Genomic DNA, 13060 nt, shown 5'->3' on the forward strand with positions numbered 1-13060 from the left:
GGGCTTGGGTCAAAAGTTATTGCAGAAAAACTGTTTCCGAAAAAAAATCGGCTATTTTGGCAGTTTTTGCCCCCTGCAGGCAAAACCGTTGACGTTAGGTCAAATCTGAGAGAATTACTCAGAAAGGGCGTTAATAGGGCTATCGAATGCGCTTTTCCGCGGCGCTGTAGCTCTATTGGTTCCCGAGTTATGCGTTGGCTTCTTGGAAATTTTCGACATTCGACCTGGAAATCGGCGAAATTTTGCCTTCAATGACCTCTGGTGACCTGACCTTTGACCTGACCAAAAAATTGACCGAAGTGATTTCGTCATTATTTTTGACGCTCTTTCGAACGCCGCCTTCCGCGTATCGCTACGTGGCCCAGGAGCCGAGTTACAAGGGGGGGGTGTTCAAACACCCCCCCCCCCAGCAGGGCGTGGAAATCCAGGACCCCCAGCCGGGCGCGGGTTAAAAAAGAAATATTTCTAGGCATAAATGTCCAACAAATATCAAAATAACTTTTACCTTGAACTCACCTCATCACGATGCATCATTACCGGCGTTTCGATTGAAAGTGCGATCGGTTTTCTTTTTTCACTCCTCGGTTTTTCCTGTTCAATATTTTTTCTCACAAAGACTGTCAAGAAAAATCAGCAGTTCATTACAGTTGCAGTTCAATGACAGTTGCCCTAGGTGGCGTCGTTTTTACTGACGTGGAATAACCAGAGCTGTCCAAACACATATTTGACAGCTTTTCCCAAGTTTGCTGTGCGTGCCGTTGCTGAGATCTTAGGCTTGTCTCAGCCCCACACTTTGTAAAGATTTCGACTCCGTACTGTACGACTCGAGCACAAAAGGCATGTTGTGCTCTAGACTGCTAAACTGCTCAGTGCTCATGCAGTCATGTTCAACTGAAACACTTGGATGCATGAAGGCGATCCATTGGCAGTTGCTTTTGATTGAGCGCGCATACCGATGGGCAGTCTCGCTCCACCGAGTGCAGTAACACTACTCAAGAAGACGCTGTTTATTGACTATTATAATTATTGCCATCTCTCTTATCCAACTGTCGACATACTCACCTATTGAACAATAGACGTATATGATCAATGCCGCCTGTCCTTGTCCTCGCACGATTGCATTCCAGGGCAAACAAAACAGCAAAGTCCGCGCTTATGCTGTTCTTTTTTAGTTGGTTCCTGCTGCATCGCTGCGCAGTTGGTTCTATGAATATCCAACAATGGGTGTCAAGGCGTTGTACAAAGTATGCCTATTATAGTGTGACCTTGTACTCACATACAGCTGTGTGTACCGGACTCTCGAGCTTTGACACTCATGAGCACTCATGACTATGGGCTGGGCTTATGTGATGGGATATATGCGTAAAGCGATCGCCTAAGCATCTTTGCGTGTTTTCACAGGACAGGTGCTTTAGTGAGAGGTTTAACTCAGTAACACTTAGGTCTGGAAAAAATGAAGCATAGATGCTGTAGCTACAGTGTATTTATGGTGCCTCATAAACATTGCAATTTGCAAAAGTTATACAAACCTTCAGTGTCCGTTTGGGTCAACTTAGGTACCTATAAAATATGTCTATATGTCATGCATAATAGCTAACAGTTAACAGCTAACAGTTTAAATCGCGAGTATTTTTAAAGAGTTATTTCTAATATGTAAGCTAGCATTGCAGCACTAATATTGCGAACACAACCGCTTCAGCATTGGTATTGACATAATACCTACCATTTTATCAGTGTATTTGTTTCTTATGAAGATTTCCTATTAAGTTACAGATTTTTGAAACGGCTCGTTCAGCATCGGAGTTATTTCTTTGCTCACCGACAACACTTTGTCTGCCCCAGTCACAACAGATCCATTTCGGCCTCGGGCGGGCGCAGATAACGAGCAAAAAGAGCAGCGCCTCGGACAGACGGTGCAGGTTGGCCAACGGCAGACCGCTGGTCAGTGCCTCCGCTTCCTCCTCGACGCACTAGGCCCCTCCCCCACCCTTCCCTCCACGCACCAGACCCTCCCCCACCCTCCCCTCCCCGCCGGAAACCCGGCGGCAATTGTCCCCTCCCTCGCGTCTCTCCTGACGGCACGAGACCCCGACTAATGAAGCTGGCCGGCGACAACCGCGGCGCACGCGGCGAATTAACGGCGCACCGACGCACAGATGACGTCTGGCGCGCCGCATATCGCCTCAACCGCGCCACACATTGCCGCTCTGCGCCGGGATTTGTCGTCGACCTGGAGGCGGATCGATCGCCTGCAGGCAGGGCTGCCAGGGGTGCCGAGCTCGGATATTCTGTTCGGCGCTCGGGGTTGGACAGCAGAGCGCCACGCTCGCCGTCTGTGCGCCACAGGCGCCGTGACACCGCGCGGCGTCTGTGTATTTGTGTTGGGTGTCGCCTCTCGACGAACCAAAACACTGGGCGGCGGCCGAGTGTCGCAGCTGCGGTTAGAGCCCGGCGCCGGTCCTCAGTGGCGCTATACCGCCGCGCCGGGAGAAATCATGGCGAGGAAATAATAGAGCCGGCTACATCACAGCTGACTCATGGATGCCTGGAAACTGATAAGTATGTGTTCAAATAAGGAACACAACCGGTGAGATGCGAACGAAAATGAGGCGATTATCCACTCACCTTTCAAAACACAGATAAATAAATGTCGCACCCTAATAATCTCTACCATGAAGCACTTATCCTGATTCACAGGTGCAATAGATACCCGCTGGTGTATTGCGAGCTGTGTAATGATTTATGACTGGAACAATAGTACAGGGGGCGAAAAGAGGTGGAAAGAGCTACGGATGGGCCTATCCTATAAACAGGAGCCATTTGTCCTATCCCAACTGCTGAGATGTCTCATGTCTGACAGAGCTGATGAATTCATGACAGACAGCCTCTAACACAGAACCGTCTGAGGCTATGCCAGCCCTCAGAGTCACATTCAAACAGGGCCAGTAATGTCATAGCCGGGTGAACATGGGATGGCTAAGGCACTGAATGCTCGTAAATCCAGCAGACCAACCGACTGCTATGGTAGGTAACTTGCAAACTGGCTCTGACAAGACATTGCACAAATAAATGCGACAGACAATGTGGACTTATTTATGGCTTCTCTTGACGGGAAATATACACTGAATTTATGTAGAACATGACCCTGCTAATCGCATGGATGTTATTTTGGTGACCCACACACCGGCTGCCCATTGTTTGTTATTCAGTCACCACAGAGGTGTCTTGTAACCTGTCCGTAATGCATCCTGAGCGAGCGATGTTACAAGATCGGGATAAATATTGTTTTTGACACACGTGGAGCTGAAAAGCTACGCTTCAAAACTGTCGTAAATGCTCTTTACTGGAAATAATGGGCGGTTGTCGTCGATAGGTAGATCTCTCGGAGCGAAGGCGCCTATTATTTGTAGCCTATGCACTGGTGCTTTTGGAGAACATTTATGTTATCCCATGAACGGTATCCTACCACGATGCACCAAGCCAAATACATAAATGCCTAACACTTGTTCAGATATTCGTACTCGCGCGAACAGCTTTAGCCATCCCACTTTTCCCGATTGTGTCGTTCAACCCAAACAATCGGCAGCATTAACGTCAGCTGCGTCCCATTTCTCGACATAAATGACCCGCTCCACTCCGTAACCAGTCTGTTGAATACGGAAGATGCACCTGCAGAGCAGCACAGGTGTTGTGTAGAGCCCTAGCTGTCGGTTGTCGCCACTCGACGTACGCCCTTTGTTCGGCACAAGTGGTCGGCGTCACTGCAGTCGTACTAACATGCCACTGGTGATAGCCCTCTCCTGGCTGTCATGTGGGGCTCGGTGAGCATGCACAGCAAGAACGTCGAGTATTACGAGTAGTTACTACGCTTGTGGCTGTGATCCTCAGATAGATTTCTCGGCGTAATATATGTTCGTTTTTGGGATGCAACTGCAGTTACAGTAGCGTTTTGGGTGCGATGCTGTCAGAGTAGGACCTTTAGCCAGAATGATTAGTAATTCTGTTTTTCATGCGATTATAATCTGACGCTCCTTTTATGTAAAACATAATATGCTTTTGTGAAACGGGTTTAGGCTAACTTTTCGTTAGCCTAAACCCGATTTTCAATTTATTTTAATTTACCCTAACTTTTTGGATAGCATAAATTAAAACTAGTGTATTTTGATAGGAACAGCCCAGATCCGAGTTTATACTAACTTTGGAGCACGTTAGCCTAAACCAGATTTACCCTAACCCGGCCAATTAAACGATTCTGTTAGTTCATATTTTATCCACCAGGGTTTGCTTCATACTCAAAGGCCTTCCTCGTCCAGTAAAAGATCTGGCAGCGATGTGCCACGTCGATTTGGAAGCACGACTGAGATACAATTTCGGCGCAGCTGTTTGCACGCCGGAATATCTTTGAGCGTCATTGTTGTTGTTGCACATGCAGTTTCAAGGATGGTGGTCGTTGTGTGTCTACAACAGGTAAGCTAAATATTGTTCTCCCTAATATATGATAGATCAGGTTAAGTAAACAGCCAGAAGAACTCCACCCACCCATATTGTTGTCACTTGTCTCCTTGTTTTGTTTTGTTTTTCCACCTACCTTCTTGCAAAAATTGCCTGTAGGTAGCTTGTGCCTGCCATGACATGATTAGAGTCCATACCGGTGTCCCTTTTTGCTTTATCTTGGCGGCTATATAGTTGTGTGAAGATGGTGGATACTAGGCTCATGTGTTGTTAATGGTTACATCACTTTTCATTTTGAAATGAAGGAGCAGGGCATCCTTACAATTGTAAAACTAACCATACTTTGTTGGAAGCTGTTCTGTTAGGTTGTGCGTCAGTTGGGTAAAGGAGGAGGCTCAAATCCAAATATTGATTGACCAATGAAAGGTTAAAGTGGGCAGGGCCATGACCATGTAACAAAAAAATGGACGTGATTTTGTGCATCCTAGCTTTCAAATGAAAAAATAAGACATAAGCAAGTTGTGATTCACACAAGGCCTGTACTCACTCAGCGCACAATTAACTGGCGGTCCTAATGAAGTTAGTTGTGACTCAAGGCCAACCGACGTTTGACGGCAATTGCTGATCGAAAGAAACGTGCCAGAAAAAGTGAGTAATTAAGAGATGGTAAATAGTTTTTATTTGTATTAATTTGTTTACAATATTGTCAATTATAGCAAAATTAATTATTATTCAATATTACTATTTTGTGTTTATTGTTTTAAAAATAAATTTCTAAACTTTTTTCATAGTGCCGATTCATTTATAGAATGGCCAGCTGATTGTCTGCCAAAGTGGACGCCCAGAACCTGCAAAAAATATCGTCATTTTCGGGTGAATGTGCGTACTATTGTCAAGTATTACTCGTTAACTATCATTCCTTTGGTAAATGGAAGCTTTTTCTCTTCAGTGGGTGTACTCAATACCGCAAGTATTGTCCCGTTACACTGAATGCACCCCGTCATAGCGGGGGCTGCATTTATGCCCATATATTGTCATAGGTATGAGATCCATTTATTGATTGATCAATGTTTTTATTTCTGCCTCATAGTTTCCCCAATTGGCATGCTTCTTGTAAAACACTGATTGGCAGTGCTGCTAGCTGGTGGCAAAGAAAAATGATGAAGCTAACCACACACAAAAAATACAGCCAAAATAATGACTGTTTTTCATGCAAAGCATGCTAAAAGACAATCAGGAAATTGATTTTTATGGAGGCGATCTAGTGTCAGAATCAAACTGTTGATTCCACAAACATTAGTTTGTGTTTTGTTTTTGATAGTTTGGCTATTAACAAAATTGCATAGGCGTAGGAACAGGAGGGGTCAGGTGGGCAAGTGCCCACCTACTTTTTGAGGTGGGGGGCCGGGGGCTACAGGGCCTCCTGTAAGGGATTTTCAATGGAGGGGGGGGGGGCAGAGAGGCTCAAGGAGCCAAACCTAGGGTTCCCTCAAATCCTGTTTTCTCATCGGACTTAGGCCACTTATTTTTAGTCATAGCCCTGACATGATGATCTTTTCTTAACTAATAAAAATAAAATAGTAGCCTATCTTATCCATGCTTTGATATTTATTTGTCATCCTTTCACATTTATTAGCATATGAACACACATTAAAGCAAATTCAAAAACGACCTTTCCGAAATCACACCTCGGTCAGACTGAGGGACACGATTCGCGCGCCGTCACAGCCCCGTGCACAGAGCACCATCCCAAGCTACCGCAGTCGCTTACACAATTCGCTCGTAGAACAGTATGTAAGCTTGCGCCTTGAGCACCTTGTCCAGAGTCACCTCTGTGACGTGCGTGTCACTCACGTAAAACCACCGCCCGGCCTCCGGCTGCGGCTCCGGCTCCGTCTCGGGCTCCGGGGCGGGCTGTTTTTGATCCGTCTGTGACTCCTGTGGCGCGGCGGGTGCCCTTTCACATTGCCCGACCAGGTGGTTACAAAAATGAAATACAAAGGAAATACAAACCTCCCAATTTTAATGCTATCTTGCTCAAAATTTTGCGCTGAACCTGAATCCCCTTTCAGCATTTGGGGCCTGGGGGTAGGTCTGGTCAGGTAAGCTCAGGTCAACCAGTGTCCAGTATGCTAGCCTAGGTGTCATGCCAGGTAGCCAAAGTAGGTGTCAATCTCAATCACCACTGAAAGGGAGCTTCGTAACATGGGAAGCTTCGTAACATATTTTTTGGCACCAAAACCTCTCCTGAAAATGGATCCTAAATTCGACATCTGCAAAAAGGACACTAATACATGTTGAAACTTGAAAAGGTGAAGCAAGGTCATCTAAGCTCAGTAACCTTGACCACCTGACCCTAATGCGACCCTGACACCTACCATAAGGCATGGTATTACAATCATCCCACAAGTTGGCGTTTTTTTTAAAGACACAAATAGTTTGAAAACGCGTCGATAATGTGCGCTAACACGCAGAATCGCGATTCTGCCATGCCATGGTCTCTAGAAACACGCCATAGGTCAAGGGTCATGGGGTTCGGGGTCTTATAATTGTCATGATGTGTGTAATTTTGATTAGCTCGTGAATGCGAAAAGTTTCGCCGCGATCGGCCACCTTTTACGGTTTTTTTTTTTTTTAACTGAGGGTCATGGATGGGTCTATCCGACCTCCCAATGAGCGCGACGTTCAATTTCTTTTACTGTGTAACAGATGCTGCTTTTCGATTGCTTTGTGCCCTGATTTACTATGTACCTAAGCACAAACATGCCCTCTCCATTCCTTGTGCCTTGCCCTATCCTGAAGTCGTACACCTTGTTATCCTCCCCTACTATACCCCTAGGGTATGTGCCCTGCCCAGTGTCCTGTCCTCACGTCTTGTACCTTGCCCTGCCCTTCCTTCAGGCCCTGTACCCCGCCCTGTCCTGCCCTCAAATCCGATACCTTATGTACTCTGCCTTGAAGTTGTATGCGCTGTCTTCCCATCTTTACGCCCGTGCCCTGCCCTACCCTAGTTTGAGGCCCTGTGCCCTTCTCTGCCCTCAAGCCTTGTACACTTGTCCTGCCATCAGACCCCGTGCCCTGCCTTGCCCTCAGGTGCTGTGCCCTGTCCTGCCATCAGGTCTTGTGCCTTCCCATGCCCTCATGCCCCGGCCCAGCGTCCTTCCTCAAGCCTGATGCCTTGCCCTGTCTCAGGCCCTGTCCTGTCATGTTTTGCTACCAGGCCTCATGTGCATGCCCTGCCCTCAGACCCTGTCCTATTCTGTCATTAAGCCTTGTGCATTGTCTTGCCCTCAGACCCCGCCCTCGCACTAAGCTGCTGTGCTCTGCCCTGTCATCAGGCCTTGTGCTGTCCCATGCCATCAGCCCTGTGTCCTACTCTGCCCTCAAGCCTTGCACACTGCATTTCCTGGTCTCGTGTCCCACTGCTCTCAGTTTTGGGTCACCGTTGGATATCGAGTGCGCTGCTCATCATATACCGATGACGATGCCGTATTGTGGTGTCAAGCCAGCTAGAACTTCTATGTCACACTATCCGACCAGGTTTTTGCTGGTGAGGTCATCTCAGGTCAAGTTAGGTCAAGGTAAATGATATGTGTTTGTATGTCTGTGTGGGTCTGTGTGTATACTGATGTGTGCACCGATTGTTTATGTGTCCATATTACATGAGATCAAGAAATGAGAAACTTTTACTAAAAATACAGTCAAAGAAACTTCACAAAAAGTAAATTCCGCTTGCCTAAAGCGCAATGTTTCCAGATGACCTAGGTTGACCTTGACCCTAACCTTGACATCTGTATATCGTCAAACAACATGTTCACTGATAGGGGAGGTAAGACTGGGAAAAAAGGCCGAAATCAAGGTGTCAAAAGCTCACAAGACCCATGGCCAACGCAAGATATTGAGTATTTGTCATTAGGGTCATGACATGACCTGATGAACAAGGTCATATCTCCTAAACCCAAAACCACAGACTTGAGTTGAGTGCAGAGCAGAAAAAACTACCTGGGGGTGGCAACCCCCCCCCCCATGTGCGGGCGAGGGTTAATGATCTGAGAGGCCCTTCTATCTGTACTTGCCAAAGGAGGCCCCTGAGACTGATGGTGGCATGAAGAGGCCTTCGAGACTGATGGTCTGAGAGGACCTTCTATTCAAACTATGCAGAGGAGGTCCCTGAGAATAAAAGTCCTAAGACCCCTGCGGCGGCAACTGGCCGTTAAAAAAGAAAAAAATATGGCCATATTTCGGCTCGGTAGGGCCCCACAGAGCTCGTGAGAGCACCTCGAGGGCTCCTAAGAAGACACGCTTATCCCCATAAGGGTGCCACACCAGCTTCTGAAGGCTCCTTGTAGGCACCTAAGGGCCCCTTCCGGCCTCTAACGGCTCCACCCGCCTGTAATGGCTCCACACCAGTGTTTATGAGCGCCACACACCGGCGCCTTTGAAGGTCATACCTACCAGTGTCTCTTAAAGGAAATAGTTCACTTTTCACATGTTTTTTTTTTTTAAACTGGAATAGCAGTTTTGTACTTTGTAGCTTGAGCTGAGACTAGCAAAAAGATGATTGGCTCTTTGTGGCTTTTACGGCTCAACAATCACCCTAGACGAAGATATTCCATTTCTCATTCCAAAAAGAGTGCCTTTCAGAGGAATGCGCGCCTTGCAGAGGAATGCAGTCACCTCATCGTCAGCCAATCAGCATGGGTAGGTTTGAACTACACAATATGATTGGTCAACGCGTTGTAAGGTTCCGCGATAAACATAATTTTATATAGAATATAGTTCTTCCTAGATTAAAATATGGAGAATAATCCTTCATACAAAAAGGTTTTATTTTATTTTCTGATAATTATGATCATGAAAATCACTAATCTGTAGTAAAATACAAATTTCAGGAAAATGAACCATTTCCTTCAAGGCCCTATATCGGTGGCTCTGAGGGCCCCACACCAGCGCCTCTGGGGCCCACACACGTGTGCATCTCAACTCTCAAGGCTCTATAGGTTCATCTGAAGGACCCACACCGACACCTCTAAGGGCCCCACACCAGTATCTCTGAGCTCTAAATGTCCCACACCGGTGACTGAGGAGTGAGGACACACCGGCGCCAGAGAACACTAACGGCTACACAAGGCCACTGAAGGCACCACACAAGCTCTCACTGAGCTCTAATATCCCATACCGGCCTCTGAGGGATACCGGCCTCTGAGGGTCTGAGAGGCCCGTCTATCCACAGTCCACACTAGTCAGAGGAGGTATCTGAGACTTCGGACTATTATTCTCAGGGGCCTCCCATGCCTAGTTTGAATAGAAGGGCCTCTCAGACCATCAGTCTCAAAGGCCATTTCTGGCCACCGTCAGTCTCAGGGGCCTCCTTTGGCAACTATAGATAGAAGGGCCTCTTAGATCATCAATCCCAGGGGCTTTCTCTGGCTGGTATGAATAGAAGAGCCTCGCAGATTATTAATTTCAGGGTCGTCTCTTGGTTAGTATGAATAGGAGGGGCTCTCAGACCCTTAAGTTCATGGGCCTCCTCTGCCTTTTATGAATAGTAGGTCCTCTCAAACCACCAGTCTCAATTGCCTCCTCTGGCCAGTGTGAATAGAAGGGTCTCTCAGACCATCAGTCTCATTGGCCTTCTTCCGGCCAGTATAAATATAAGGGCCTGTTAGACCATCAATCCCAGGGGCGCCTTAGGTTAGTATAAATAGAAGAGTCTCTCAGACCATTTATCTCAGGGGGCTCCTGTGCAGCTGTGGCTAGTATAAATAAAAGGGTCTCTCAGACCATCAGTCTCGGGGCCTCCCTAGGACAGTGTGGATAGAGGGGCCTCCGCAGATTCACTAGGACCTCTCTGACCATCAGTCTCAGAGGCCTCTTCTGACTATTGAGGATAGAGGGGCCTCTTCTGACTAGTGAGGGTAGGGGGATCCCAGACCACCAATGTCCAGGGGTCAATTCTGACTAGTGTGGATGGAGGGGCCTCCCAGTCTCAGGGACCTCCTCTGACTAGTGTGGATAGACGCCAGACGGGCCTCTCAGACCGCCAGTGTCAGGGGCCTCCCCAGACCAGTGTGGATATTGTGGCCTCCTCAGATCCACTAGCGCCTCTCAGGGCATCAGTTCCAGGGGCCTCCGCTGACGAGTATGGATAGAGGGCCTCCTTGGATGAACAAGGGTCCCTTGGACTCTGTGCGTGGGGATTCGTGGAACTTATTTTTACCGAGTTTGTTTATTCTGGAAGGTGACCACGTCCTAGACGAGAGGGCCTCGAGTAAAAAGTGGGTGTGGGGGGGGGGGCAAAACACATGGTTGGCCCCCAGGACTTCCTCTGAGATGCTATGGGGGGGGGGCGTAGCCCCCGCAGTGATGCCGCTGGCCCCCCCCCAGTGAAGCTGAATAGAAAAATAGGTCCTCTCGGCATCACTTATCATTCTGCTAGGGACTTCATGGTGGTGCGCCGCCCCGCATGAAAACTGCGCGGCTTGAATCAGGCATCAGTACACGTTCAGGAACTGAGCCCACCTGTGCAGCCTGGTTGAGTGACTCTAACCAATCACTAGCCAGGATGTTGCGCCGGTAATACTTATCACTGATAGTGATTTTCTGTGGCGTCATGAACAGCTTGAATATTACACAGCAGCTGAACATGCTTCAGGTCTAGATTTTGGCCGGATGTTTGACGCCGTGCGACGCCGTTCGAGCTGCTGGCAGCCATGGTCAATTTGACGGCTCAACGGATATCGCAGCTCGAACGGCTTCCCATCCGACCAGGCCACCTCATTCATCTCTTCCTTCGACCAGTGAACACGCCCTGGGCCTGGCCTGAGTCCAAAGGTGGTGGACTGGTTGTTTTCCCGTCAATTTCATTGTCTTTTTCAGTTTGAAGGGCAGTAAAACCAAGCTAAAGGGCGGGTAATGGTGAATCATGATGTGGGACCTCTTATTATCTGCATTGGTAAGAATTCGAGTCTGTTTGCGTTTCCCTGTCGCTATCTTGACAACTCTTCTCACCACTTGGCAAAGGGCGCCTTTTGCGATCGAGGCCGGACTGAGTCTGCCACCAAGTCCCAGTCTGTTACGCCTCAGGCAGATGTGCTACTGGCTGCTGCTGATGTCCAGCTGCTGAAAGACCAGCTCCTGGCTCATGCCACCATGCCACCAACACTTAGCCTTACTACGAAACGAGAGACTGTACTCCCTTCTCTCCACTTCCTTGAACGAAAACTATCAAATGAAACCGTTGGCGACTCGACTCTTACTCAGAGCAAGAGTCATTTCGCAAGGTCAGGTCACTGCTGAGTTGAGAGCAGATACCAGAGATATGTCTCATGGAGCTTAGCTGGCGGCCGCCGCGCCGGTGCACGCGTACTTGCGCTCGTGACATCCGTGCTGGGGGCACTCGTATGTGAACCGTGGTGGCGTTGCCTCTGTGACCCGGGGGCTACCTGGCCGGCTCGAATACGCGGCGATGGCGGGCAGGGCGCCCGAGTTCGATGCGGACGTTGAGTGCTTCGGTGCTTATACGCGGCGGTTAAATCAGTACTTTGTGGCGCAAGATATCGGGAGTGATCAAGAAGCAAAGAAGCGGGCCGTGCTGCTTTGTGCGATCGGCGCAAAAACGTTCGGTCTGCTGGAAGATCTTATTGCTCCAGCCACTGTAAGTGAGAAAACATACGTTCAGCTGGTCAGCGTTTTGCAAAGTCACTTCGAGCCGGATAAATCTGAAATAGTGGCCAGATTCCGGTTTCATTCGTGCTTCAGGAATGGCGGTGAGACAGTTGCTAATTTTCTAGCGCGGCTTCGTAAGCTGGCTAAAGACTGTTCGTTCGCACCTAATGTCCTTAATGAAATGCTGCGTGACCGTTTGGTCTGTGGCATACGGAACGAGTTGCTGCAACCTTGCTTCTCAGTGAGCCGGGGCTGACGCTCCAGTCGGCGGAGCAGCTGGCCCAGGCACACGAGTCGGCGGCAGCGAGTGCGGCTGAGCTCAGCGGCGGTGCTGAGCAGCGAGCAGATGGAGCCTCCGTTCATCGGCTGACTGGTGCCCGGGGTCCGCTGCGGCTGCGTAGCAGTTCCAGGGGTGCCGGTGCTGCCCGCGCTCCTGCCGGCTACAGGGACGGCGGTGGCGGCGTAGCAGACTCCAGAGCTGGTGGTCGGCTGCGCTCTCAGCGTGACAGGACGACGCCCGGGCCAGGTGACAGCACGGCGGCGAGCTGTTTCAGGTGCCTGAGGTATCATCAGCCGGACACGTGCCCGTTCATCGATAAGGTGTGCTACAGCTGTGGCCTCAGGGGTCACGTCCGAGCTGGCTGCAGGAAGAACCAGCAGCACCTCCGCCATGTCTCGGCTGATGGCGACGCGTTACAAGGGTCGGACGCGCAGGAGGGTAGCAGAGAGGACGGCACTACGCAACCGAGGAGTTCTAGTCCCGGGACCGGTGAGGAGGTGTACAGCATTTTCACCGTCCGGACCGGCCTCAGTGTCAGGCGACCGCCGCTGATGGTGCCGGTAGCGCTCGACGGTCAGAAGGTCGAGATGGAGCTGGACCGACTCTGTCGGTCTGCTCTGACGCCGGGTTTCGGCAGCCCTGGCCCTGTGGAGGGCCGAA

At 49.3% G+C, this 13060-nt stretch overlaps 2 protein-coding genes across 3 annotated transcripts in view; one reads left to right on the forward strand and one right to left on the reverse strand.

Annotated features, from left to right (window-relative positions):
- LOC122393949 (transmembrane protein 209-like) overlaps positions 1–13060 on the reverse strand; it is a 93013-nt gene that overhangs the window by 69500 nt on the left and 10453 nt on the right. The gene's annotated exons all lie outside the window — the stretch shown is intronic.
- The window catches only part of LOC122393947 (potassium voltage-gated channel subfamily H member 8-like), a 102299-nt gene that overhangs the window by 1182 nt on the left and 88057 nt on the right, over positions 1–13060 (forward strand). The gene's annotated exons all lie outside the window — the stretch shown is intronic.

The sequence above is a fragment of the Amphibalanus amphitrite genome, unplaced genomic scaffold, assembly GCF_019059575.1.
Source record: "Amphibalanus amphitrite isolate SeventyFive unplaced genomic scaffold, NRLGWU_Aamphi_draft 000565F_arrow, whole genome shotgun sequence".
In the NCBI taxonomy this organism is placed as follows: domain Eukaryota; kingdom Metazoa; phylum Arthropoda; class Thecostraca; order Balanomorpha; family Balanidae; genus Amphibalanus; species Amphibalanus amphitrite.